This window comes from Cololabis saira, chromosome 20, assembly GCF_033807715.1.
Source record: "Cololabis saira isolate AMF1-May2022 chromosome 20, fColSai1.1, whole genome shotgun sequence".
NCBI lineage: Eukaryota > Metazoa > Chordata > Actinopteri > Beloniformes > Belonidae > Cololabis > Cololabis saira.
Genome location: NC_084606.1, coordinates 1,310,936 through 1,335,935, shown reverse-complemented (window position 1 = coordinate 1,335,935; position 25,000 = coordinate 1,310,936). Strand labels below are relative to the sequence as shown.

Below are 25,000 nucleotides of genomic sequence, written 5' to 3'. Positions count from 1 at the left end.
AAGACCGTGAGCGTAGAAAGCAGTGTACGGACAGTTCTTGTGCATTGCACTCTTTGTAAATGAGTGCCCCTGATGGATGAGTTTTAAATCACAGTCTTGTCTGAGGTTAAGACATCGTAGATTTAACAAGCCTTTTCTTCCCCATTAAGCGTTGTTGGCAGGATTTGAACCTGCGCGGGGAATCCCCAATGGATTTCAAGTCCATCGCCTTAACCACTCGGCCACAACAACCACTCTAAAGTGTGTGAATCTGCAGAATCAGATAAACAAATGCAATTCCTTTTATTTAAAGATTGTTCCTCCTGTCTTCAAGGCAGGTGATTGTGCAGACTTGCATAATTCCAGGTACATATCAAAGTTTTCTGTTGCAGCTAAAGTTTGTCTGGTTGGTGAACTCGTGAGGATGGATAAAACAATATTGAAAGTTCATTATGACCCTGATGTGAGTTGAACACATAACCTTCTGATCTGGAGTCAGACGCGCTACCATTGCGCCACAGAGCCTTTTCTGATATCCTTTGAGGTTGTACACCAATCTGATCATAGCGGGCATACCTTCCAAACCAAATAACTTCCGTCTTGTTTTCATGAAGCTTCATCCATGTTTTAAAGTCCCTGAGACAGTCCATCAAGGGGTTCGTAGGTTACTATGATGCAGAGAAAAATAGATGTCAAATATATGAGAGGTTCTACACTTGCAGCTTTGTTCATTTATTTATTTTTAATTACATCCAGTGTTTGAACAAGGTGTGACTGACTTATCTAAATACATAAAACCTTGGTTGGAACCATGGCAATGGGGAGGGCAGGCCTTGGCAGCTTTCCCAAGCCACGCTACGACCACGCTCGTGGAAAGGAGAAGCGCCAACTGGTCCAAGGGGAGATACGTGCTGAGATGGAGGAGGAACGCTGCAGAAAGATGGCCGGCATGTCCAAGCAAGGGGCGTGGGCAAGGTGGGAGCATGCAGAACCTCGCAAACTCACCTGGGAAGAACTCTGGAGAGCTGAACCTCTGCGCACAAAGTTCCTAATTCAATCAGTGTACAACGTCCTCCCAAGCCCGGCCAACCTGCACACCTGGGGCCTGGCAGATACGCCTGAGTGCAAGTTGTGCCAGAGGAGGGGCACCATGGAGCACATTCTGAGCTGCTGCCCAAAGGCGTTAGGAAAGGGGCGGTATTGCTGGCGCCACGACCAAGTTCTAAAATCCTTGGCGGATTCCATCTGCACAGCGATACAGAACAGCAAGACCCAGGTCGCCCCGAAGCAGTCAATCACGTTTGTTACAGCTGGGCAGAATGCAAAATACCAGCCAAACTCCGCAGGAGGACTCCTCGCTACCGCTCGTTACTGGCAGCTCCAAGTTGATCTGGGAAGGCAACTCAAGTTCCCAGCTAACATAGCTGCCACTTCACTCCGCCCAGGTATGGTATTAACTTTGGAGTCCACCAAGCAAGTGGTCCTGCTGGAACTGACTGTCCCCTGGGAGGACTGGATTGGTGAGGCCAATGAGCGCAAGAGGGCCAAATACTCTGAGCTCACCACAGAGTGCTGGAGCAATGGCTGGAGAGCCCGCTGCGAGCCAGTTGAAATTGAGTGCAGAGGTTTCGCAGGACATTCACTCCAGAGAGTGCTCAAACTCCTTGGAATTAGAGGACTGCAGTTGAGGAGAGCCACCAAGAACATCCTCGAGGCCGCAGAAAAGGCCTCGCCGTGCTGTGGATCCGTAAGGGGGATCTGTGGTGCGCTACTTGGACACAAGCCGGGGATTGATCACCCCCGGCTGGGTCGCCCGGGTGAGGGTGTACGATTGTTAAAGACCAGAAACACCCTGTGAGCCCGGGTCAATCACTGATGACGTGTCCAAGTATCACCGTAAGGTGTATTCAAGTTCTATACATATGGCTTATATATATATATATATATATATTGTCAGAATCAAGAAGAGGTGAGGCAGCCACCATCCGACAGATGCACAAAAAATAAACACAACTGAAGGAGAAATACAGACATTTCTTCCCTGACCGGGAATTGAACCCGGACCGTGGTGGTGAAAGCACCAAATCCTAGCCATTAGACCATCAGGGACACATGTGACATCATGACAACTTCACTGCATCGCCAGTGAGTGTCGCCAACAGAAAAAACTTTACAAATGTGCATACGCCAGAATTGATCGGTGCATGAAGCCACCACAAGTTCTCACATTCAAGTTACTTTCTGAACATAAGACCGTGAGCGTAGAAAGCAGTGTACGGACAGTTCTTGTGCATTGCACTCTTTGTAAATGAGTGCCCCTGATGGATGAGTTTTAAATCACAGTCTTGTCTGAGGTTAAGACATCGTAGATTTAACAAGCCTTTTCTTCCCCATTAAGCGTTGTTGGCAGGATTTGAACCTGCGCGGGGAATCCCCAATGGATTTCAAGTCCATCGCCTTAACCACTCGGCCACAACAACCACTCTAAAGTGTGTGAATCTGCAGAATCAGATAAACAAATGCAATTCCTTTTATTTAAAGATTGTTCCTCCTGTCTTCAAGGCAGGTGATTGTGCAGACTTGCATAATTCCAGGTACATATCAAAGTTTTCTGTTGCAGCTAAAGTTTGTCTGGTTGGTGAACTCGTGAGGATGGATAAAACAATATTGAAAGTTCATTATGACCCTGATGTGAGTTGAACACATAACCTTCTGATCTGGAGTCAGACGCGCTACCATTGCGCCACAGAGCCTTTTCTGATATCCTTTGAGGTTGTACACCAATCTGATCATAGCGGGCATACCTTCCAAACCAAATAACTTCCGTCTTGTTTTCATGAAGCTTCATCCATGTTTTAAAGTCCCTGAGACAGTCCATCAAGGGGTTCGTAGGTTACTATGATGCAGAGAAAAATAGATGTCAAATATATGAGAGGTTCTACACTTGCAGCTTTGTTCATTTATTTATTTTTAATTACATCCAGTGTTTGAACAAGGTGTGACTGACTTATCTAAATACATAAAACCTTGGTTGGAACCATGGCAATGGGGAGGGCAGGCCTTGGCAGCTTTCCCAAGCCACGCTACGACCACGCTCGTGGAAAGGAGAAGCGCCAACTGGTCCAAGGGGAGATACGTGCTGAGATGGAGGAGGAACGCTGCAGAAAGATGGCCGGCATGTCCAAGCAAGGGGCGTGGGCAAGGTGGGAGCATGCAGAACCTCGCAAACTCACCTGGGAAGAACTCTGGAGAGCTGAACCTCTGCGCACAAAGTTCCTAATTCAATCAGTGTACAACGTCCTCCCAAGCCCGGCCAACCTGCACACCTGGGGCCTGGCAGATACGCCTGAGTGCAAGTTGTGCCAGAGGAGGGGCACCATGGAGCACATTCTGAGCTGCTGCCCAAAGGCGTTAGGAAAGAGGCGGTATTGCTGGCGCCACGACCAAGTTCTAAAATCCTTGGCGGATTCCATCTGCACAGCGATACAGAACAGCAAGACCCAGGTCGCCCCGAAGCAGTCAATCACGTTTGTTACAGCTGGGCAGAATGCAAAATACCAGCCAAACTCCGCAGAAGGACTCCTCGCTACCGCTCGTTACTGGCAGCTCCAAGTTGATCTGGGAAGGCAACTCAAGTTCCCAGCTAACATAGCTGCCACTTCACTCCGCCCAGGTATGGTATTAACTTTGGAGTCCACCAAGCAAGTGGTCCTGCTGGAACTGACTGTCCCCTGGGAGGACTGGATTGGTGAGGCCAATGAGCGCAAGAGGGCCAAATACTCTGAGCTCACCACAGAGTGCTGGAGCAATGGCTGGAGAGCCCGCTGCGAGCCAGTTGAAATTGAGTGCAGAGGTTTCGTAGGACATTCACTCCAGAGAGTGCTCAAACTCCTTGGAATTAGAGGACTGCAGTTGAGGAGAGCCACCAAGAACATCCTCGAGGCCGCAGAAAAGGCCTCGCCGTGCTGTGGATCCGTAAGGGGGATCTGTGGTGCGCTACTTGGACACAAGCCGGGGATTGATCACCCCCGGCTGGGTCGCCCGGGTGAGGGTGTACGATTGTTAAAGACCAGAAACACCCTGTGAGCCCGGGTCAATCACTGATGACGTGTCCAAGTATCACCGTAAGGTGTATTCAAGTTCTATACATATGGCTTATATATATATATATATATATATTGTCAGAATCAAGAAGAGGTGAGGCAGCCACCATCCGACAGATGCACAAAAAAATAAACAAAACTGAAGGAGAAATACAGACATTTCTTCCCTGACCGGGAATTGAACCCGGACCGTGGTGGTGAAAGCACCAAATCCTAGCCATTAGACCATCAGGGACACATGTGACATCATGACAACTTCACTGCATCGCCAGTGAGTGTCGCCAACAGAAAAAAATTTACAAATGTGCATACGCCAGAATTGATCGGTGCATGAAGCCACCACAAGTTCTCACATTCAAGTTACTTTCTGAACATAAGACCGTGAGCGTAGAAAGCAGTGTACGGACAGTTCTTGTGCATTGCACTCTTTGTAAATGAGTGCCCCTGATGGATGAGTTTTAAATCACAGTCTTGTCTGAGGTTAAGACATCGTAGATTTAACAAGCCTTTTCTTCCCCATTAAGCGTTGTTGGCAGGATTTGAACCTGCGCGGGGAATCCCCAATGGATTTCAAGTCCATCGCCTTAACCACTCGGCCACAACAACCACTCTAAAGTGTGTGAATCTGCAGAATCAGATAAACAAATGCAATTCCTTTTATTTAAAGATTGTTCCTCCCGTCTTCAAGGCAGGTGATTGTGCAGACTTGCATAATTCCAGGTACATATCAAAGTTTTCTGTTGCAGCTAAAGTTTGTCTGGTTGGTGAACTCGTGAGGATGGATAAAACAATATTGAAAGTTCATTATGACCCTGATGTGAGTTGAACACATAACCTTCTGATCTGGAGTCAGACGCGCTACCATTGCGCCACAGAGCCTTTTCTGATATCCTTTGAGGTTGTACACCAATCTGATCATAGCGGGCATACCTTCCAAACCAAATAACTTCCGTCTTGTTTTCATGAAGCTTCATCCATGTTTTAAAGTCCCTGAGACAGTCCATCAAGGGGTTCGTAGGTTACTATGATGCAGAGAAAAATAGATGTCAAATATATGAGATGTTCTACACTTGCAGCTTTGTTCATTTATTTATTTTTAATTACATCCAGTGTTTGAACAAGGTGTGACTGACTTATCTAAATACATAAAACCTTGGTTGGAACCATGGCAATGGGGAGGGCAGGCCTTGGCAGCTTTCCCAAGCCACGCTACGACCACGCTCGTGGAAAGGAGAAGCGCCAACTGGTCCAAGGGGAGATACGTGCTGAGATGGAGGAGGAACGCTGCAGAAAGATGGCCGGCATGTCCAAGCAAGGGGCGTGGGCAAGGTGGGAGCATGCAGAACCTCGCAAACTCACCTGGGAAGAACTCTGGAGAGCTGAACCTCTGCGCACAAAGTTCCTAATTCAATCAGTGTACAACGTCCTCCCAAGCCCGGCCAACCTGCACACCTGGGGCCTGGCAGATACGCCTGAGTGCAAGTTGTGCCAGAGGAGGGGCACCATGGAGCACATTCTGAGCTGCTGCCCAAAGGCGTTAGGAAAGAGGCGGTATTGCTGGCGCCACGACCAAGTTCTAAAATCCTTGGCGGATTCCATCTGCACAGCGATACAGAACAGCAAGACCCAGGTCGCCCCGAAGCAGTCAATCACGTTTGTTACAGCTGGGCAGAATGCAAAATACCAGCCAAACTCCGCAGAAGGACTCCTCGCTACCGCTCGTTACTGGCAGCTCCAAGTTGATCTGGGAAGGCAACTCAAGTTCCCAGCTAACATAGCTGCCACTTCACTCCGCCCAGGTATGGTATTAACTTTGGAGTCCACCAAGCAAGTGGTCCTGCTGGAACTGACTGTCCCCTGGGAGGACTGGATTGGTGAGGCCAATGAGCGCAAGAGGGCCAAATACTCTGAGCTCACCACAGAGTGCTGGAGCAATGGCTGGAGAGCCCGCTGCGAGCCAGTTGAAATTGAGTGCAGAGGTTTCGTAGGACATTCACTCCAGAGAGTGCTCAAACTCCTTGGAATTAGAGGACTGCAGTTGAGGAGAGCCACCAAGAACATCCTCGAGGCCGCAGAAAAGGCCTCGCCGTGCTGTGGATCCGTAAGGGGGATCTGTGGTGCGCTACTTGGACACAAGCCGGGGATTGATCACCCCCGGCTGGGTCGCCCGGGTGAGGGTGTACGATTGTTAAAGACCAGAAACACCCTGTGAGCCCGGGTCAATCACTGATGACGTGTCCAAGTATCACCGTAAGGTGTATTCAAGTTCTATACATATGGCTTATATATATATATATATATATTGTCAGAATCAAGAAGAGGTGAGGCAGCCACCATCCGACAGATGCACAAAAAAATAAACAAAACTGAAGGAGAAATACAGACATTTCTTCCCTGACCGGGAATTGAACCTGGACCGTGGTGGTGAAAGCACCAAATCCTAGCCATTAGACCATCAGGGACACATGTGACATCATGACAACTTCACTGCATCGCCAGTGAGTGTCGCCAACAGAAAAAACTTTACAAATGTGCATACGCCAGAATTGATCGGTGCATGAAGCCACCACAAGTTCTCACATTCAAGTTACTTTCTGAACATAAGACCGTGAGCGTAGAAAGCAGTGTACGGACAGTTCTTGTGCATTGCACTCTTTGTAAATGAGTGCCCCTGATGGATGAGTTTTAAATCACAGTCTTGTCTGAGGTTAAGACATCGTAGATTTAACAAGCCTTTTCTTCCCCATTAAGCGTTGTTGGCAGGATTTGAACCTGCGCGGGGAATCCCCAATGGATTTCAAGTCCATCGCCTTAACCACTCGGCCACAACAACCACTCTAAAGTGTGTGAATCTGCAGAATCAGATAAACAAATGCAATTCCTTTTATTTAAAGATTGTTCCTCCTGTCTTCAAGGCAGGTGATTGTGCAGACTTGCATAATTCCAGGTACATATCAAAGTTTTCTGTTGCAGCTAAAGTTTGTCTGGTTGGTGAACTCGTGAGGATGGATAAAACAATATTGAAAGTTCATTATGACCCTGATGTGAGTTGAACACATAACCTTCTGATCTGGAGTCAGACGCGCTACCATTGCGCCACAGAGCCTTTTCTGATATCCTTTGAGGTTGTACACCAATCTGATCATAGCGGGCATACCTTCCAAACCAAATAACTTCCGTCTTGTTTTCATGAAGCTTCATCCATGTTTTAAAGTCCCTGAGACAGTCCATCAAGGGGTTCGTAGGTTACTATGAAGCAGAGAAAAATAGATGTCAAATATATGAGAGGTTCTACACTTGCAGCTTTGTTCATTTATTTATTTTTAATTACATCCAGTGTTTGAACAAGGTGTGACTGACTTATCTAAATACATAAAACCTTGGTTGGAACCATGGCAATGGGGAGGGCAGGCCTTGGCAGCTTTCCCAAGCCACGCTACGACCACGCTCGTGGAAAGGAGAAGCGCCAACTGGTCCAAGGGGAGATACGTGCTGAGATGGAGGAGGAACGCTGCAGAAAGATGGCCGGCATGTCCAAGCAAGGGGCGTGGGCAAGGTGGGAGCATGCAGAACCTCGCAAACTCACCTGGGAAGAACTCTGGAGAGCTGAACCTCTGCGCACAAAGTTCCTAATTCAATCAGTGTACAACGTCCTCCCAAGCCCGGCCAACCTGCACACCTGGGGCCTGGCAGATACGCCTGAGTGCAAGTTGTGCCAGAGGAGGGGCACCATGGAGCACATTCTGAGCTGCTGCCCAAAGGCGTTAGGAAAGGGGCGGTATTGCTGGCGCCACGACCAAGTTCTAAAATCCTTGGCGGATTCCATCTGCACAGCGATACAGAACAGCAAGACCCAGGTCGCCCCGAAGCAGTCAATCACGTTTGTTACAGCTGGGCAGAATGCAAAATACCAGCCAAACTCCGCAGGAGGACTCCTCGCTACCGCTCGTTACTGGCAGCTCCAAGTTGATCTGGGAAGGCAACTCAAGTTCCCAGCTAACATAGCTGCCACTTCACTCCGCCCAGGTATGGTATTAACTTTGGAGTCCACCAAGCAAGTGGTCCTGCTGGAACTGACTGTCCCCTGGGAGGACTGGATTGGTGAGGCCAATGAGCGCAAGAGGGCCAAATACTCTGAGCTCACCACAGAGTGCTGGAGCAATGGCTGGAGAGCCCGCTGCGAGCCAGTTGAAATTGAGTGCAGAGGTTTCGCAGGACATTCACTCCAGAGAGTGCTCAAACTCCTTGGAATTAGAGGACTGCAGTTGAGGAGAGCCACCAAGAACATCCTCGAGGCCGCAGAAAAGGCCTCGCCGTGCTGTGGATCCGTAAGGGGGATCTGTGGTGCGCTACTTGGACACAAGCCGGGGATTGATCACCCCCGGCTGGGTCGCCCGGGTGAGGGTGTACGATTGTTAAAGACCAGAAACACCCTGTGAGCCCGGGTCAATCACTGATGACGTGTCCAAGTATCACCGTAAGGTGTATTCAAGTTCTATACATATGGCTTATATATATATATATATATATATTGTCAGAATCAAGAAGAGGTGAGGCAGCCACCATCCGACAGATGCACAAAAAATAAACACAACTGAAGGAGAAATACAGACATTTCTTCCCTGACCGGGAATTGAACCCGGACCGTGGTGGTGAAAGCACCAAATCCTAGCCATTAGACCATCAGGGACACATGTGACATCATGACAACTTCACTGCATCGCCAGTGAGTGTCGCCAACAGAAAAAACTTTACAAATGTGCATACGCCAGAATTGATCGGTGCATGAAGCCACCACAAGTTCTCACATTCAAGTTACTTTCTGAACATAAGACCGTGAGCGTAGAAAGCAGTGTACGGACAGTTCTTGTGCATTGCACTCTTTGTAAATGAGTGCCCCTGATGGATGAGTTTTAAATCACAGTCTTGTCTGAGGTTAAGACATCGTAGATTTAACAAGCCTTTTCTTCCCCATTAAGCGTTGTTGGCAGGATTTGAACCTGCGCGGGGAATCCCCAATGGATTTCAAGTCCATCGCCTTAACCACTCGGCCACAACAACCACTCTAAAGTGTGTGAATCTGCAGAATCAGATAAACAAATGCAATTCCTTTTATTTAAAGATTGTTCCTCCCGTCTTCAAGGCAGGTGATTGTGCAGACTTGCATAATTCCAGGTACATATCAAAGTTTTCTGTTGCAGCTAAAGTTTGTCTGGTTGGTGAACTCGTGAGGATGGATAAAACAATATTGAAAGTTCATTATGACCCTGATGTGAGTTGAACACATAACCTTCTGATCTGGAGTCAGACGCGCTACCATTGCGCCACAGAGCCTTTTCTGATATCCTTTGAGGTTGTACACCAATCTGATCATAGCGGGCATACCTTCCAAACCAAATAACTTCCGTCTTGTTTTCATGAAGCTTCATCCATGTTTTAAAGTCCCTGAGACAGTCCATCAAGGGGTTCGTAGGTTACTATGATGCAGAGAAAAATAGATGTCAAATATATGAGATGTTCTACACTTGCAGCTTTGTTCATTTATTTATTTTTAATTACATCCAGTGTTTGAACAAGGTGTGACTGACTTATCTAAATACATAAAACCTTGGTTGGAACCATGGCAATGGGGAGGGCAGGCCTTGGCAGCTTTCCCAAGCCACGCTACGACCACGCTCGTGGAAAGGAGAAGCGCCAACTGGTCCAAGGGGAGATACGTGCTGAGATGGAGGAGGAACGCTGCAGAAAGATGGCCGGCATGTCCAAGCAAGGGGCGTGGGCAAGGTGGGAGCATGCAGAACCTCGCAAACTCACCTGGGAAGAACTCTGGAGAGCTGAACCTCTGCGCACAAAGTTCCTAATTCAATCAGTGTACAACGTCCTCCCAAGCCCGGCCAACCTGCACACCTGGGGCCTGGCAGATACGCCTGAGTGCAAGTTGTGCCAGAGGAGGGGCACCATGGAGCACATTCTGAGCTGCTGCCCAAAGGCGTTAGGAAAGAGGCGGTATTGCTGGCGCCACGACCAAGTTCTAAAATCCTTGGCGGATTCCATCTGCACAGCGATACAGAACAGCAAGACCCAGGTCGCCCCGAAGCAGTCAATCACGTTTGTTACAGCTGGGCAGAATGCAAAATACCAGCCAAACTCCGCAGAAGGACTCCTCGCTACCGCTCGTTACTGGCAGCTCCAAGTTGATCTGGGAAGGCAACTCAAGTTCCCAGCTAACATAGCTGCCACTTCACTCCGCCCAGGTATGGTATTAACTTTGGAGTCCACCAAGCAAGTGGTCCTGCTGGAACTGACTGTCCCCTGGGAGGACTGGATTGGTGAGGCCAATGAGCGCAAGAGGGCCAAATACTCTGAGCTCACCACAGAGTGCTGGAGCAATGGCTGGAGAGCCCGCTGCGAGCCAGTTGAAATTGAGTGCAGAGGTTTCGTAGGACATTCACTCCAGAGAGTGCTCAAACTCCTTGGAATTAGAGGACTGCAGTTGAGGAGAGCCACCAAGAACATCCTCGAGGCCGCAGAAAAGGCCTCGCCGTGCTGTGGATCCGTAAGGGGGATCTGTGGTGCGCTACTTGGACACAAGCCGGGGATTGATCACCCCCGGCTGGGTCGCCCGGGTGAGGGTGTACGATTGTTAAAGACCAGAAACACCCTGTGAGCCCGGGTCAATCACTGATGACGTGTCCAAGTATCACCGTAAGGTGTATTCAAGTTCTATACATATGGCTTATATATATATATATATATATATTGTCAGAATCAAGAAGAGGTGAGGCAGCCACCATCCGACAGATGCACAAAAAAATAAACAAAACTGAAGGAGAAATACAGACATTTCTTCCCTGACCGGGAATTGAACCCGGACCGTGGTGGTGAAAGCACCAAATCCTAGCCATTAGACCATCAGGGACACATGTGACATCATGACAACTTCACTGCATCGCCAGTGAGTGTCGCCAACAGAAAAAACTTTACAAATGTGCATACGCCAGAATTGATCGGTGCATGAAGCCACCACAAGTTCTCACATTCAAGTTACTTTCTGAACATAAGACCGTGAGCGTAGAAAGCAGTGTACGGACAGTTCTTGTGCATTGCACTCTTTGTAAATGAGTGCCCCTGATGGATGAGTTTTAAATCACAGTCTTGTCTGAGGTTAAGACATCGTAGATTTAACAAGCCTTTTCTTCCCCATTAAGCGTTGTTGGCAGGATTTGAACCTGCGCGGGGAATCCCCAATGGATTTCAAGTCCATCGCCTTAACCACTCGGCCACAACAACCACTCTAAAGTGTGTGAATCTGCAGAATCAGATAAACAAATGCAATTCCTTTTATTTAAAGATTGTTCCTCCCGTCTTCAAGGCAGGTGATTGTGCAGACTTGCATAATTCCAGGTACATATCAAAGTTTTCTGTTGCAGCTAAAGTTTGTCTGGTTGGTGAACTCGTGAGGATGGATAAAACAATATTGAAAGTTCATTATGACCCTGATGTGAGTTGAACACATAACCTTCTGATCTGGAGTCAGACGCGCTACCATTGCGCCACAGAGCCTTTTCTGATATCCTTTGAGGTTGTACACCAATCTGATCATAGCGGGCATACCTTCCAAACCAAATAACTTCCGTCTTGTTTTCATGAAGCTTCATCCATGTTTTAAAGTCCCTGAGACAGTCCATCAAGGGGTTCGTAGGTTACTATGATGCAGAGAAAAATAGATGTCAAATATATGAGATGTTCTACACTTGCAGCTTTGTTCATTTATTTATTTTTAATTACATCCAGTGTTTGAACAAGGTGTGACTGACTTATCTAAATACATAAAACCTTGGTTGGAACCATGGCAATGGGGAGGGCAGGCCTTGGCAGCTTTCCCAAGCCACGCTACGACCACGCTCGTGGAAAGGAGAAGCGCCAACTGGTCCAAGGGGAGATACGTGCTGAGATGGAGGAGGAACGCTGCAGAAAGATGGCCGGCATGTCCAAGCAAGGGGCGTGGGCAAGGTGGGAGCATGCAGAACCTCGCAAACTCACCTGGGAAGAACTCTGGAGAGCTGAACCTCTGCGCACAAAGTTCCTAATTCAATCAGTGTACAACGTCCTCCCAAGCCCGGCCAACCTGCACACCTGGGGCCTGGCAGATACGCCTGAGTGCAAGTTGTGCCAGAGGAGGGGCACCATGGAGCACATTCTGAGCTGCTGCCCAAAGGCGTTAGGAAAGAGGCGGTATTGCTGGCGCCACGACCAAGTTCTAAAATCCTTGGCGGATTCCATCTGCACAGCGATACAGAACAGCAAGACCCAGGTCGCCCCGAAGCAGTCAATCACGTTTGTTACAGCTGGGCAGAATGCAAAATACCAGCCAAACTCCGCAGAAGGACTCCTCGCTACCGCTCGTTACTGGCAGCTCCAAGTTGATCTGGGAAGGCAACTCAAGTTCCCAGCTAACATAGCTGCCACTTCACTCCGCCCAGGTATGGTATTAACTTTGGAGTCCACCAAGCAAGTGGTCCTGCTGGAACTGACTGTCCCCTGGGAGGACTGGATTGGTGAGGCCAATGAGCGCAAGAGGGCCAAATACTCTGAGCTCACCACAGAGTGCTGGAGCAATGGCTGGAGAGCCCGCTGCGAGCCAGTTGAAATTGAGTGCAGAGGTTTCGTAGGACATTCACTCCAGAGAGTGCTCAAACTCCTTGGAATTAGAGGACTGCAGTTGAGGAGAGCCACCAAGAACATCCTCGAGGCCGCAGAAAAGGCCTCGCCGTGCTGTGGATCCGTAAGGGGGATCTGTGGTGCGCTACTTGGACACAAGCCGGGGATTGATCACCCCCGGCTGGGTCGCCCGGGTGAGGGTGTACGATTGTTAAAGACCAGAAACACCCTGTGAGCCCGGGTCAATCACTGATGACGTGTCCAAGTATCACCGTAAGGTGTATTCAAGTTCTATACATATGGCTTATATATATATATATATATATTGTCAGAATCAAGAAGAGGTGAGGCAGCCACCATCCGACAGATGCACAAAAAAATAAACAAAACTGAAGGAGAAATACAGACATTTCTTCCCTGACCGGGAATTGAACCTGGACCGTGGTGGTGAAAGCACCAAATCCTAGCCATTAGACCATCAGGGACACATGTGACATCATGACAACTTCACTGCATCGCCAGTGAGTGTCGCCAACAGAAAAAACTTTACAAATGTGCATACGCCAGAATTGATCGGTGCATGAAGCCACCACAAGTTCTCACATTCAAGTTACTTTCTGAACATAAGACCGTGAGCGTAGAAAGCAGTGTACGGACAGTTCTTGTGCATTGCACTCTTTGTAAATGAGTGCCCCTGATGGATGAGTTTTAAATCACAGTCTTGTCTGAGGTTAAGACATCGTAGATTTAACAAGCCTTTTCTTCCCCATTAAGCGTTGTTGGCAGGATTTGAACCTGCGCGGGGAATCCCCAATGGATTTCAAGTCCATCGCCTTAACCACTCGGCCACAACAACCACTCTAAAGTGTGTGAATCTGCAGAATCAGATAAACAAATGCAATTCCTTTTATTTAAAGATTGTTCCTCCCGTCTTCAAGGCAGGTGATTGTGCAGACTTGCATAATTCCAGGTACATATCAAAGTTTTCTGTTGCAGCTAAAGTTTGTCTGGTTGGTGAACTCGTGAGGATGGATAAAACAATATTGAAAGTTCATTATGACCCTGATGTGAGTTGAACACATAACCTTCTGATCTGGAGTCAGACGCGCTACCATTGCGCCACAGAGCCTTTTCTGATATCCTTTGAGGTTGTACACCAATCTGATCATAGCGGGCATACCTTCCAAACCAAATAACTTCCGTCTTGTTTTCATGAAGCTTCATCCATGTTTTAAAGTCCCTGAGACAGTCCATCAAGGGGTTCGTAGGTTACTATGATGCAGAGAAAAATAGATGTCAAATATATGAGATGTTCTACACTTGCAGCTTTGTTCATTTATTTATTTTTAATTACATCCAGTGTTTGAACAAGGTGTGACTGACTTATCTAAATACATAAAACCTTGGTTGGAACCATGGCAATGGGGAGGGCAGGCCTTGGCAGCTTTCCCAAGCCACGCTACGACCACGCTCGTGGAAAGGAGAAGCGCCAACTGGTCCAAGGGGAGATACGTGCTGAGATGGAGGAGGAACGCTGCAGAAAGATGGCCGGCATGTCCAAGCAAGGGGCGTGGGCAAGGTGGGAGCATGCAGAACCTCGCAAACTCACCTGGGAAGAACTCTGGAGAGCTGAACCTCTGCGCACAAAGTTCCTAATTCAATCAGTGTACAACGTCCTCCCAAGCCCGGCCAACCTGCACACCTGGGGCCTGGCAGATACGCCTGAGTGCAAGTTGTGCCAGAGGAGGGGCACCATGGAGCACATTCTGAGCTGCTGCCCAAAGGCGTTAGGAAAGAGGCGGTATTGCTGGCGCCACGACCAAGTTCTAAAATCCTTGGCGGATTCCATCTGCACAGCGATACAGAACAGCAAGACCCAGGTCGCCCCGAAGCAGTCAATCACGTTTGTTACAGCTGGGCAGAATGCAAAATACCAGCCAAACTCCGCAGAAGGACTCCTCGCTACCGCTCGTTACTGGCAGCTCCAAGTTGATCTGGGAAGGCAACTCAAGTTCCCAGCTAACATAGCTGCCACTTCACTCCGCCCAGGTATGGTATTAACTTTGGAGTCCACCAAGCAAGTGGTCCTGCTGGAACTGACTGTCCCCTGGGAGGACTGGATTGGTGAGGCCAATGAGCGCAAGAGGGCCAAATACTCTGAGCTCACCACAGAGTGCTGGAGCAATGGCTGGAGAGCCCGCTGCGAGCCAGTTGAAATTGAGTGCAGAGGTTTCGTAGGACATTCACTCCAGAGAGTGCTCAAACTCCTTGGAATTAGAGGACTGCAGTTGAGGAGAGCCACCAAGAACATCCTCGAGGCCGCAGAAAAGGCCTCGCCGTGCTGTGGATCCGTAAGGGGGATCTGTGGTGCGCTACTTGGACACAAGCCGGGGATTGATCACCCCCGGCTGGGTCGCCCGGGTGAGGGTGTACGATTGTTAAAGACCAGAAACACCCTGTGAGCCCGGGTCAATCACTGATGACGTGTCCAAGTATCACCGTAAGGTGTATTCAAGTTCTATACATATGGCTTATATATATATATATATATATTGTCAGAATCAAGAAGAGGTGAGGCAGCCACCATCCGACAGATGCACAAAAAAATAAACAAAACTGAAGGAGAAATACAGACATTTCTTCCCTGACCGGGAATTGAACCCGGACCGTGGTGGTGAAAGCACCAAATCCTAGCCATTAGACCATCAGGGACACATGTGACATCATGACAACTTCACTGCATCGCCAGTGAGTGTCGCCAACAGAAAAAACTTTACAAATGTGCATACGCCAGAATTGATCGGTGCATGAAGCCACCACAAGTTCTCACATTCAAGTTACTTTCTGAACATAAGACCGTGAGCGTAGAAAGCAGTGTACGGACAGTTCTTGTGCATTGCACTCTTTGTAAATGAGTGCCCCTGATGGATGAGTTTTAAATCACAGTCTTGTCTGAGGTTAAGACATCGTAGATTTAACAAGCCTTTTCTTCCCCATTAAGCGTTGTTGGCAGGATTTGAACCTGCGCGGGGAATCCCCAATGGATTTCAAGTCCATCGCCTTAACCACTCGGCCACAACAACCACTCTAAAGTGTGTGAATCTGCAGAATCAGATAAACAAATGCAATTCCTTTTATTTAAAGATTGTTCCTCCTGTCTTCAAGGCAGGTGATTGTGCAGACTTGCATAATTCCAGGTACATATCAAAGTTTTCTGTTGCAGCTAAAGTTTGTCTGGTTGGTGAACTCGTGAGGATGGATAAAACAATATTGAAAGTTCATTATGACCCTGATGTGAGTTGAACACATAACCTTCTGATCTGGAGTCAGACGCGCTACCATTGCGCCACAGAGCCTTTTCTGATATCCTTTGAGGTTGTACACCAATCTGATCATAGCGGGCATACCTTCCAAACCAAATAACTTCCGTCTTGTTTTCATGAAGCTTCATCCATGTTTTAAAGTCCCTGAGACAGTCCATCAAGGGGTTCGTAGGTTACTATGATGCAGAGAAAAATAGATGTCAAATATATGAGATGTTCTACACTTGCAGCTTTGTTCATTTATTTATTTTTAATTACATCCAGTGTTTGAACAAGGTGTGACTGACTTATCTAAATACATAAAACCTTGGTTGGAACCATGGCAATGGGGAGGGCAGGCCTTGGCAGCTTTCCCAAGCCACGCTACGACCACGCTCGTGGAAAGGAGAAGCGCCAACTGGTCCAAGGGGAGATACGTGCTGAGATGGAGGAGGAACGCTGCAGAAAGATGGCCGGCATGTCCAAGCAAGGGGCGTGGGCAAGGTGGGAGCATGCAGAACCTCGCAAACTCACCTGGGAAGAACTCTGGAGAGCTGAACCTCTGCGCACAAAGTTCCTAATTCAATCAGTGTACAACGTCCTCCCAAGCCCGGCCAACCTGCACACCTGGAGCCTGGCAGATACGCCTGAGTGCAAGTTGTGCCAGAGGAGGGGCACCGTGGAGCACATTCTGAGCTGCTGCCCAAAGGCGTTAGGAAAGGGGCGGTATTGCTGGCGCCACGACCAAGTTCTAAAATCCTTGGCGGATTCCATCTGCACAGCGATACAGAACAGCAAGACCCAGGTCGCCCCGAAGCAGTCAATCACGTTTGTTACAGCTGGGCAGAATGCAAAATACCAGCCAAACTCCGCAGGAGGACTCCTCGCTACCGCTCGTTACTGGCAGCTCCAAGTTGATCTGGGAAGGCAACTCAAGTTCCCAGCTAACATAGCTGCCACTTCACTCCGCCCAGGTATGGTATTAACTTTGGAGTCCACCAAGCAAGTGGTCCTGCTGGAACTGACTGTCCCCTGGGAGGACTGGATTGGTGAGGCCAATGAGCGCAAGAGGGCCAAATACTCTGAGCTCACCACAGAGTGCTGGAGCAATGGCTGGAGAGCCCGCTGCGAGCCAGTTGAAATTGAGTGCAGAGGTTTCGCAGGACATTCACTCCAGAGAGTGCTCAAACTCCTTGGAATTAGAGGACTGCAGTTGAGGAGAGCCACCAAGAACATCCTCGAGGCCGCAGAAAAGGCCTCGCCGTGCTGTGGATCCGTAAGGGGGATCTGTGGTGCGCTACTTGGACACAAGCCGGGGATTGATCACCCCCGGCTGGGTCGCCCGGGTGAGGGTGTACGATTGTTAAAGACCAGAAACACCCTGTGAGCCCGGGTCAATCACTGATGACGTGTCCAAGTATCACCGTAAGGTGTATTCAAGTTCTATACATATGGCTTATATATATATATATATATATATTGTCAGAATCAAGAAGAGGTGAGGCAGCCACCATCCGACAGATGCACAAAAAATAAACAAAACTGAAGGAGAAATACAGACATTTCTTCCCTGACCGGGAATTGAACCCGGACCGTGGTGGTGAAAGCACCAAATCCTAGCCATTAGACCATCAGGGACACATGTGACATCATGACAACTTCACTGCATCGCCAGTGAGTGTCGCCAACAGAAAAAACTTTACAAATGTGCATACGCCAGAATTGATCGGTGCATGAAGCCACCACAAGTTCTCACATTCAAGTTACTTTCTGAACATAAGACCGTGAGCGTAGAAAGCAGTGTACGGACAGTTCTTGTGCATTGCACTCTTTGTAAATGAGTGCCCCTGATGGATGAGTTTTAAATCACAGTCTTGTCTGAGGTTAAGACATCGTAGATTTAACAAGCCTTTTCTTCCCCATTAAGCGTTGTTGGCAGGATTTGAACCTGCGCGGGGAATCCCCAATGGATTTCAAGTCCATCGCCTTAACCACTCGGCCACAACAACCACTCTAAAGTGTGTGAATCTGCAGAATCAGATAAACAAATGCAATTCCTTTTATTTAAAGATTGTTCCTCCCGTCTTCAAGGCAGGTGATTGTGCAGACTTGCATAATTCCAGGTACATATCAAAGTTTTCTGTTGCAGCTAAAGTTTGTCTGGTTGGTGAACTCGTGAGGATGGATAAAACAATATTGAAAGTTCATTATGACCCTGATGTGAGTTGAACACATAACCTTCTGATCTGGAGTCAGACGCGCTACCATTGCGCCACAGAGCCTTTTCTGATATCCTTTGAGGTTGTACACCAATCTGATCATAGCGGGCATACCTTCCAAACCAAATAACTTCCGTCTTGTTTTCATGAAGCTTCATCCATGTTTTAAAGTCCCTGAGACAGTCCATCAAGGGGTTCGTAGGTTACTATGATGCAGAGAAAAATAGATGTCAAATATATGAGATGTTCTACACTTGCAGCTTTGTTCATTTATTTATTTTTAATTACATCCAGTGTTTGAACAAGGTGTGACTGACTTATCTAAATACATAAAACCTTGGTTGGAACCATGGCAATGGGGAGGGCAGGCCTTGGCAGCTTTCCCAAGCCACGCTACGACCACGCTCGTGGAAAGGAGAAGCGCCAACTGGTCCAAGGGGAGATACGTGCTGAGATGGAGGAGGAACGCTGCAGAAAGATGGCCGGCATGTCCAAGCAAGGGGCGTGGGCAAGGTGGGAGCATGCAGAACCTCGCAAACTCACCTGGGAAGAACTCTGGAGAGCTGAACCTCTGCGCACAAAGTTCCTAATTCAATCAGTGTACAACGTCCTCCCAAGCCCGGCCAACCTGCACACCTGGAGCCTGGCAGATACGCCTGAGTGCAAGTTGTGCCAGAGGAGGGGCACCGTGGAGCACATTCTGAGCTGCTGCCCAAAGGCGTTAGGAAAGGGGCGGTATTGCTGGCGCCACGACCAAGTTCTAAAATCCTTGGCGGATTCCATCTGCACAGCGATACAGAACAGCAAGACCCAGGTCGCCCCGAAGCAGTCAATCACGTTTGTTACAGCTGGGCAGAATGCAAAATACCAGCCAAACTCCGCAGGAGGACTCCTCGCTACCGCTCGTTACTGGCAGCTCCAAGTTGATCTGGGAAGGCAACTCAAGTTCCCAGCTAACATAGCTGCCACTTCACTCCGCCCAGGTATGGTATTAACTTTGGAGTCCACCAAGCAAGTGGTCCTGCTGGAACTGACTGTCCCCTGGGAGGACTGGATTGGTGAGGCCAATGAGCGCAAGAGGGCCAAATACTCTGAGTGCTGGAGCAATGGCTGGAGAGCCCGCTGCGAGCCAGTTGAAATTGAGTGCAGAGGTTTCGCAGGACATTCACTCCAGAGAGTGCTCAAACTCCTTGGAATTAGAGGACTGCAGTTGAGGAGAGCCACCAAGAACATCCTCGAGGCCGCAGAAAAGGCCTCGCCGTGCTGTGGATCCGTAAGGGGGATCTGTGGTGCGCTACTTGGACACAAGCCGGGGATTGATCACCCCCGGCTGGGTCGCCCGGGTGAGGGTGTACGATTGTTAAAGACCAGAAACACCCTGTGAGCCCGGGTCAATCACTGATGACGTGTCCAAGTATCACCGTAAGGTGTATTCAAGTTCTATACATATGGCTTATATATATATATATATATATATATATATATATATTGTCAGAATCAAGAAGAGGTGAGGCAGCCACCATCCGACAGATGCACAAAAAATAAACACAAATGAAGGAGAAATACAGACATTTCTTCCCTGACCGGGAATTGAACCCTGACCGTGGTGGTGAAAGCACCAAATCCTAGCCATTAGACCATCAGGGACACATGTGACATCATGACAACTTCACTGCATCGCCAGTGAGTGTCGCCAACAGAAAAAACTTTACAAATGTGCATACATGGAAAACTGGTTTCTCTGAAACACTGATAAAACCTCACATTACGGACACTTTTCCATCATTGTTCTTATTTTCCATCATCTGAAGCCCGGCTAGCGAAAAACTAGAAAATCAAAAGTTTAGTCACATGTTGTCTTTGAACTGTCTGGGTGGTGTCCAGAGGAGACCAGACGGAAAACTGGTTTCTCTGAAATACTGATAAAACCTCACATTACGGACAATTTTCGATTATCGTTCTTATTTTCTAGCATCTGAAGCCCGGCTAGCTCAGTCGGTAGAGCATGAGACTCTTAATCTCAGGGTCGTGGGTTCGAGCCCCACGTTGGGCGCTGAAGTCAAATTTATGAAGTTTGTTTGAAGTGTAGAGTCCAGGTTACGCTTACGCTAGCAGAAAGGAATCACCTCCACTGCTGTTCTGGTCACTGAGATGGATTTTACTCGGTGAGACTGGTGACATCATCAATGGCATCACATGTCTGATGACATTCCAGGGTTAGATTAAATAATTCATAATTATGAAAATGTTAGTATAGTGGGCAGTATCTGTGCCTGGGGTTCGATTCCCCGATGGAGAGACCAGCTATTTGGTACAATGGACATACATGACTGATACAAGTGAACAAAGGTCAATAGGATGAAATTGACTCCTCCACACACCAGTTGCCGTTGGCCTGCTAAAAATGCATTAATTAGTTCTTCTAAGATAAAACTGTGGATGTTCTGTTCACTCGTCAGTCCTGATCCAGAGGTCCAGCCTGTTAGACTCAGACCAGAGACCTTTTGCATTTGCGACGAACCGAAAAACCACTACACTACAGAAACTGTGCAGCAGGTTATTGATCATGATTCAATTCATTCAATCATTTAGTTTCTATCCCCACTTAATCTTATACAAAACCATCTAGACATGTATGTAGAGACATAGATAGTGGGACATTTTGCACTAGCTAGCTATAGGCTAGCTTGAGGAGCATAGCAACCTGATAACCGCCAGGTCTACACAGATTTTGATGTAGTCAAGCTGAAATTGAGATGCGCTCCACATCATCACCAGGTAGTTGGCTTTCAACTGCACCAACTCCTAAAAAATGGACACCTCCGAAATAGCCAATTTGTGAGCATCTACAATTGCAAAAAACTAGAAAATCACAAGTTTATTCACATGTTGTCCTTGAACTGTCTGGGTTGTGTCCAGAGGAGACCAGACGGAAAACTGGTTTCTCTCAAACACTGATAAAACCTCACATTACGGACACTTTTCGATTATTGTTCTTATTTTCTAGCACCTGAAGCCCGGCTAGCTCAGTCGGTAGAGCATGAGACTCTTAATCTCAGGGTCGTGGGTTCGAGCCCCACGTTGGGCGCTGAAGTCAAAGTTATGAAGTTTGTTTGAAGTGTAGAGTCCAGGTTACACTTACGCTAGCAGAAAGGAATCACCGCCACTGCTGTTCTGGTCACTGAGATGGATTTTACTCGGTGAGACTGGTGACATCATCAATGGCATCACATGTCTGATGACATTCCAGGGTTAGATTAAATAATTCATAATTATGAAAATGTTAGTATAGTGGGCAGTATCTGTGCCTGGGGTTCGATTCCCCGATGGAGAGACCAGCTATTTGGTACAATGGACATACATGACTGATACAAGTGAAAAAAGGTCAATAGGATGAAATTGACTCCTCCACACACCAGTTGCTGTTGGCCTGCTATAAATGCATTAATTGATGAAGTTCTTCTAAGATAAAACTGTGGATGTTCTGTTCACTCGTCAGTCCTGATCCAGAGGTCCAGCCTGTTAGACTCAGACCAGAGACCTTTTGCATTTGCGACGAACCGAAAAACCACTACACTACAGAAACTGTGCAGCAGGTTATTGATCATGATTCAATTCATTCAATCATTTAGTTTCTATCCCCACTTAATCTTATACAAAACCATCTAGACATGTATGTAGAGACATAGATAGTGGGACATTTTGCACTAGCTAGCTATAGGCTAGCTTGAGGAGCATAGCAACCTGATAACCGCCAGGTCTACACAGATTTTGATGTAGTCAAGCTGAAATTGAGATGCGCTCCACATCATCACCAGGTAGTTGGCTTTCAACTGCACCAACTCCTAAAAAATGGACACCTCCGAAATAGCCAATTTGTGAGCATCTACAATTGCAAAAAACTAGAAAATCACAAGTTTATTCACATGTTGTCCTTGAACTGTCTGGGTTGTGTCCAGAGGAGACCAGACGGAAAACTGGTTTCTCTCAAACACTGATAAAACCTCACATTACGGACACTTTTCGATTATTGTTCTTATTTTCTAGCACCTGAAGCCCGGCTAGCTCAGTCGGTAGAGCATGAGACTCTTAATCTCAGGGTCGTGGGTTCGAGCCCCACGTTGGGCGCTGAAGTCAAAGTTATGAAGTTTGTTTGAAGTGTAGAGTCCAGGTTACACTTACGCTAGCAGAAAGGAATCACCGCCACTGCTGTTCTGGTCACTGAGATGGATTTTACTCGGTGAGACTGGTGACATCATCAATGGCATCACATGTCTGATGACATTCCAGGGTTAGATTAAATAATTCATAATTATGAAAATGTTAGTATAGTGGGCAGTATCTGTGCCTGGGGTTCGATTCCCCGATGGAGAGACCAGCTATTTGGTACAATGGACATACATGACTGATACAAGTGAAAAAAGGTCAATAGGATGAAATTGACTCCTCCACACACCAGTTGCTGTTGGCCTGCTATAAATGCATTAATTGATGAAGTTCTTCTAAGATAAAACTGTGGATGTTCTGTTCACTCGTCAGTCCTGATCCAGAGGTCCAGCCTGTTAGACTCAGACCAGAGACCTTTTGCATTTGCGACGAACCGAAAAACCACTACACTACAGAAACTGTGCAGCAGGTTATTGATCATGATTCAATTCATTCAATCATTTAGTTTCTATCCCCACTTAATCTTATACAAAACCATCTAGACATGTATGTAGAGACATAGATAGTGGGACATTTTGCACTAGCTAGCTATAGGCTAGCTTGAGGAGCATAGCAACCTGATAACCGCCAGGTCTACACAGATTTTGATGTAGTCAAGCTGAAATTGAGATGCGCTCCACATCATCACCAGGTAGTTGGCTTTCAACTGCACCAACTCCTAAAAAATGGACACCTCCGAAATAGCCAATTTGTGAGCATCTACAATTGCAAAAAACTAGAAAATCACAAGTTTATTCACATGTTGTCCTTGAACTGTCTGGGTTGTGTCCAGAGGAGACCAGACGGAAAACTGGTTTCTCTCAAACACTGATAAAACCTCACATTACGGACACTTTTCGATTATTGTTCTTATTTTCTAGCACCTGAAGCCCGGCTAGCTCAGTCGGTAGAGCATGAGACTCTTAATCTCAGGGTCGTGGGTTCGAGCCCCACGTTGGGCGCTGAAGTCAAAGTTATGAAGTTTGTTTGAAGTGTAGAGTCCAGGTTACACTTACGCTAGCAGAAAGGAATCACCGCCACTGCTGTTCTGGTCACTGAGATGGATTTTACTCGGTGAGACTGGTGACATCATCAATGGCATCACATGTCTGATGACATTCCAGGGTTAGATTAAATAATTCATAATTATGAAAATGTTAGTATAGTGGGCAGTATCTGTGCCTGGGGTTCGATTCCCCGATGGAGAGACCAGCTATTTGGTACAATGGACATACATGACTGATACAAGTGAAAAAAGGTCAATAGGATGAAATTGACTCCTCCACACACCAGTTGCTGTTGGCCTGCTATAAATGCATTAATTGATGAAGTTCTTCTAAGATAAAACTGTGGATGTTCTGTTCACTCGTCAGTCCTGATCCAGAGGTCCAGCCTGTTAGACTCAGACCAGAGACCTTTTGCATTTGCGACGAACCGAAAAACCACTACACTACAGAAACTGTGCAGCAGGTTATTGATCATGATTCAATTCATTCAATCATTTAGTTTCTATTCCCCCTTAATCTTATACAAAACCATCTAGACATGTATGTAGAGACATAGATAGTGGGACATTTTGCACTAGCTAGCTATAGGCTAGCTTGAGGAGCATAGCAACCTGATAACCGCCAGGTGTACACAGATTTTGATGTAGTCAAGCTGAAATTGAGATGCGCTCCACATCATCACCAGGTAGTTGGCTTTCAACTGCACCAACTCCTAAAAAATGGACACCTCCGAAATAGCCAATTTGTGAGCATCTACAATTGCAAAAAACTAGAAAATCACAAGTTTATTCACATGTTGTCCTTGAACTGTCTGGGTTGTGTCCAGAGGAGACCAGACGGACAACTGGTTTCTCTCAAACACTGATAAAACCTCACATTACGGACACTTTTCGATTATTGTTCTTATTTTCTAGCATCTGAAGCCCGGCTAGCTCAGTCGGTAAAGCATGAGACTCTTAATCTCAGGGTCGTGGGTTCGAGCCCCACGTTGGGCGCTGAAGTCAAATTTATGAAGTTTGTTTGAAGTGTAGAGTCCAGGTTACACTTACGCTAGCAGAAAGGAATCACCGCCACTGCTGTTCTGGTCACTGAGATGGATTTTACTCGGTGAGACTGGTGACATCATCAATGGCATCACATGTCTGATGACATTCCAGGGTTAGATTAAATAATTCATAATTATGAAAATGTTAGTATAGTGGGCAGTATCTGTGCCTGGGGTTCGATTCCCCGATGGAGAGACCAGCTATTTGGTACAATGGACATACATGACTGATACAAGTGAACAAAGGTCAATAGGATGAAATTGACTCCTCCACACACCAGTTGCCGTTGGCCTGCTAAAAATGCATTAATTAGTTCTTCTAAGATAAAACTGTGGATGTTCTGTTCACTCGTCAGTCCTGATCCAGAGGTCCAGCCTGTTAGACTCAGACCAGAGACCTTTTGCATTTGCGACGAACCGAAAAACCACTACACTACAGAAACTGTGCAGCAGGTTATTGATCATGATTCAATTCATT

The 25,000-nt window shown here is 47.3% G+C and overlaps 29 non-coding genes across 29 annotated transcripts; 5 read left to right on the top strand and 24 right to left on the bottom strand.

Annotated features, from left to right (window-relative positions):
• Positions 1-149: 149 nt before the first annotated feature.
• trnas-uga (transfer RNA serine (anticodon UGA)) lies at positions 150-231 on the bottom strand. Its single transcript has one exon. It is a non-coding gene; the product is annotated as a tRNA-Ser (tRNA).
• Positions 232-432: 201 nt separating this feature from the next.
• On the bottom strand, positions 433-504 carry trnaw-cca (transfer RNA tryptophan (anticodon CCA)). Its single transcript has one exon. It is a non-coding gene; the product is annotated as a tRNA-Trp (tRNA).
• A 1,512-nt stretch (positions 505-2,016) lies between these two features.
• trnae-uuc (transfer RNA glutamic acid (anticodon UUC)) lies at positions 2,017-2,088 on the bottom strand. The gene has a single exon. It is a non-coding gene; the product is annotated as a tRNA-Glu (tRNA).
• Positions 2,089-2,377: 289 nt separating this feature from the next.
• On the bottom strand, positions 2,378-2,459 carry trnas-uga (transfer RNA serine (anticodon UGA)). Its single transcript has one exon. It is a non-coding gene; the product is annotated as a tRNA-Ser (tRNA).
• A 201-nt stretch (positions 2,460-2,660) lies between these two features.
• trnaw-cca (transfer RNA tryptophan (anticodon CCA)) lies at positions 2,661-2,732 on the bottom strand. Its single transcript has one exon. It is a non-coding gene; the product is annotated as a tRNA-Trp (tRNA).
• Positions 2,733-4,245: 1,513 nt separating this feature from the next.
• On the bottom strand, positions 4,246-4,317 carry trnae-uuc (transfer RNA glutamic acid (anticodon UUC)). Its single transcript has one exon. It is a non-coding gene; the product is annotated as a tRNA-Glu (tRNA).
• A 289-nt stretch (positions 4,318-4,606) lies between these two features.
• trnas-uga (transfer RNA serine (anticodon UGA)) lies at positions 4,607-4,688 on the bottom strand. Its single transcript has one exon. It is a non-coding gene; the product is annotated as a tRNA-Ser (tRNA).
• Positions 4,689-4,889: 201 nt separating this feature from the next.
• On the bottom strand, positions 4,890-4,961 carry trnaw-cca (transfer RNA tryptophan (anticodon CCA)). Its single transcript has one exon. It is a non-coding gene; the product is annotated as a tRNA-Trp (tRNA).
• A 1,872-nt stretch (positions 4,962-6,833) lies between these two features.
• On the bottom strand, positions 6,834-6,915 carry trnas-uga (transfer RNA serine (anticodon UGA)). Its single transcript has one exon. It is a non-coding gene; the product is annotated as a tRNA-Ser (tRNA).
• Positions 6,916-7,116: 201 nt separating this feature from the next.
• Positions 7,117-7,188, bottom strand: trnaw-cca (transfer RNA tryptophan (anticodon CCA)). Its single transcript has one exon. It is a non-coding gene; the product is annotated as a tRNA-Trp (tRNA).
• A 1,512-nt stretch (positions 7,189-8,700) lies between these two features.
• trnae-uuc (transfer RNA glutamic acid (anticodon UUC)) lies at positions 8,701-8,772 on the bottom strand. Its single transcript has one exon. It is a non-coding gene; the product is annotated as a tRNA-Glu (tRNA).
• Positions 8,773-9,061: 289 nt separating this feature from the next.
• trnas-uga (transfer RNA serine (anticodon UGA)) lies at positions 9,062-9,143 on the bottom strand. Its single transcript has one exon. It is a non-coding gene; the product is annotated as a tRNA-Ser (tRNA).
• A 201-nt stretch (positions 9,144-9,344) lies between these two features.
• trnaw-cca (transfer RNA tryptophan (anticodon CCA)) lies at positions 9,345-9,416 on the bottom strand. Its single transcript has one exon. It is a non-coding gene; the product is annotated as a tRNA-Trp (tRNA).
• A 1,513-nt stretch (positions 9,417-10,929) lies between these two features.
• On the bottom strand, positions 10,930-11,001 carry trnae-uuc (transfer RNA glutamic acid (anticodon UUC)). Its single transcript has one exon. It is a non-coding gene; the product is annotated as a tRNA-Glu (tRNA).
• Positions 11,002-11,290: 289 nt separating this feature from the next.
• trnas-uga (transfer RNA serine (anticodon UGA)) lies at positions 11,291-11,372 on the bottom strand. Its single transcript has one exon. It is a non-coding gene; the product is annotated as a tRNA-Ser (tRNA).
• Positions 11,373-11,573: 201 nt separating this feature from the next.
• On the bottom strand, positions 11,574-11,645 carry trnaw-cca (transfer RNA tryptophan (anticodon CCA)). Its single transcript has one exon. It is a non-coding gene; the product is annotated as a tRNA-Trp (tRNA).
• A 1,872-nt stretch (positions 11,646-13,517) lies between these two features.
• On the bottom strand, positions 13,518-13,599 carry trnas-uga (transfer RNA serine (anticodon UGA)). The gene has a single exon. It is a non-coding gene; the product is annotated as a tRNA-Ser (tRNA).
• Positions 13,600-13,800: 201 nt separating this feature from the next.
• trnaw-cca (transfer RNA tryptophan (anticodon CCA)) lies at positions 13,801-13,872 on the bottom strand. Its single transcript has one exon. It is a non-coding gene; the product is annotated as a tRNA-Trp (tRNA).
• Positions 13,873-15,383: 1,511 nt separating this feature from the next.
• Positions 15,384-15,455, bottom strand: trnae-uuc (transfer RNA glutamic acid (anticodon UUC)). The gene has a single exon. It is a non-coding gene; the product is annotated as a tRNA-Glu (tRNA).
• A 289-nt stretch (positions 15,456-15,744) lies between these two features.
• trnas-uga (transfer RNA serine (anticodon UGA)) lies at positions 15,745-15,826 on the bottom strand. The gene has a single exon. It is a non-coding gene; the product is annotated as a tRNA-Ser (tRNA).
• Positions 15,827-16,027: 201 nt separating this feature from the next.
• On the bottom strand, positions 16,028-16,099 carry trnaw-cca (transfer RNA tryptophan (anticodon CCA)). The gene has a single exon. It is a non-coding gene; the product is annotated as a tRNA-Trp (tRNA).
• A 1,512-nt stretch (positions 16,100-17,611) lies between these two features.
• Positions 17,612-17,683, bottom strand: trnae-uuc (transfer RNA glutamic acid (anticodon UUC)). The gene has a single exon. It is a non-coding gene; the product is annotated as a tRNA-Glu (tRNA).
• A 289-nt stretch (positions 17,684-17,972) lies between these two features.
• Positions 17,973-18,054, bottom strand: trnas-uga (transfer RNA serine (anticodon UGA)). The gene has a single exon. It is a non-coding gene; the product is annotated as a tRNA-Ser (tRNA).
• Positions 18,055-18,255: 201 nt separating this feature from the next.
• Positions 18,256-18,327, bottom strand: trnaw-cca (transfer RNA tryptophan (anticodon CCA)). Its single transcript has one exon. It is a non-coding gene; the product is annotated as a tRNA-Trp (tRNA).
• A 1,917-nt stretch (positions 18,328-20,244) lies between these two features.
• On the top strand, positions 20,245-20,317 carry trnak-cuu (transfer RNA lysine (anticodon CUU)). The gene has a single exon. It is a non-coding gene; the product is annotated as a tRNA-Lys (tRNA).
• Positions 20,318-21,279: 962 nt separating this feature from the next.
• trnak-cuu (transfer RNA lysine (anticodon CUU)) lies at positions 21,280-21,352 on the top strand. Its single transcript has one exon. It is a non-coding gene; the product is annotated as a tRNA-Lys (tRNA).
• A 967-nt stretch (positions 21,353-22,319) lies between these two features.
• On the top strand, positions 22,320-22,392 carry trnak-cuu (transfer RNA lysine (anticodon CUU)). Its single transcript has one exon. It is a non-coding gene; the product is annotated as a tRNA-Lys (tRNA).
• Positions 22,393-23,359: 967 nt separating this feature from the next.
• trnak-cuu (transfer RNA lysine (anticodon CUU)) lies at positions 23,360-23,432 on the top strand. Its single transcript has one exon. It is a non-coding gene; the product is annotated as a tRNA-Lys (tRNA).
• Positions 23,433-24,399: 967 nt separating this feature from the next.
• Positions 24,400-24,472, top strand: trnak-cuu (transfer RNA lysine (anticodon CUU)). Its single transcript has one exon. It is a non-coding gene; the product is annotated as a tRNA-Lys (tRNA).
• Positions 24,473-25,000: the final 528 nt, after the last annotated feature.